The sequence below is a fragment of the Geospiza fortis genome, unplaced genomic scaffold (assembly GCF_000277835.1).
Source record: "Geospiza fortis unplaced genomic scaffold, GeoFor_1.0 scaffold70, whole genome shotgun sequence".
NCBI classification, from domain to species: domain Eukaryota; kingdom Metazoa; phylum Chordata; class Aves; order Passeriformes; family Thraupidae; genus Geospiza; species Geospiza fortis.
In genome coordinates this window covers 6549453-6550636 of record NW_005054317.1, presented here as the reverse complement: position 1 = coordinate 6550636, position 1184 = coordinate 6549453, and positions in this window count along the sequence as shown.

Sequence of the window (1184 nt, the reverse complement as noted above, 5' to 3'; positions counted from 1 at the left end):
CCCCAGGCGGGCCCCGTGCCTGTGGGATCGGGGGCTGTGCCCGGCGGGACCGACTGGCTGCTGGCTGAAGTGAGTGGTGCATCCTGAGAGAGGCCCGGGACCGCTGTGTGTCCCTCTGCCGCTGTGTGTCCCCCTGCGTGGGCCTCTGCTGTCCTCATCCCCGCTGCCAGTGTGGGGTCCAGGGCAGTGGTGGATGCGGATTGCTGAGGGCTGGGGGTGCTGGCTGTCTTGGAGACGCTGTGCCTGGACAGGGAGAGACCCTGCCCTGCCCAGGGTGGCCCTGGAGAGTCTGCCCCTCTGTCCGTGGGCACCTCAGGGCCCGGTGTATCCAGTGCAGAGCCGTGGGGCAGGGAGCTGTCCTGGACTTCAGCTTCGTGCCCTCGCCAGGCAACAAGCGGCTCCTCTGTCACAGCCGGGACTGTGCTGCCTTCCCTCCAGACCTTGCTATTAGCACCTGTCATAGTGGTTTCCATCTCCAGGGGTGCCCTGGTGCCATCCCCTGCCTGCAGAGGTGGGGACCAGTGCACGGGGTGCTGGACCCCCCAGCGCTCACTCCTTGGGGCCCCGGCACCACTGGGCTCCCCCGATGCCTCCCAGGCAGGGGATGGGCCTGGCCACTGCTGTCCCCAGGCAGGGCTGTGCAAGGGGTTCCCACCTAAGGACAGCCCTGCCGGCAGCACCCCCTGGGCTTTGACAGGGACTCCGGTGGCCAGGAGCATTCCCCAGGTGATGAGCTGTGCTGCAGCCATGGTGAGTACCGAGGTGGCCCTGTGGGAATGGGGATGTGGTGAGCCAGGATCCGTGGCAGATCCCCAGGTAACTCGTGCAGCTGGCCGTGATGCTGCTGCGCCCTTGGCCACCCACTGCCCAGGGAGAGAGACAGCGGCTTGGCTGTCCCTTCCCGGGTAGCCCTGGGCTCTGTTCCCAGCTGTCCCCGTCCCAAATGACCCCATTCCCAGTCTTCCCTTTCCCAGTGTCCGTGGTGTTCCCCATCCCGGTGTCTCCGGTGTGGCTGGTCTTGGTCCCCAACATCCACGGTGTCCCTTTCCTAGTGCCCCATCCTTAATGTTCCCTCCCCGGTGCTCAGTCCTGGCGTCCCTCTCGGTGTCCCCTCCCCGGTTCTCCATCCCCAGTGTTCTCGCCCGATGTCCCCGCCGCCGGCGGCCCCGCTCCGCCGCGCACCG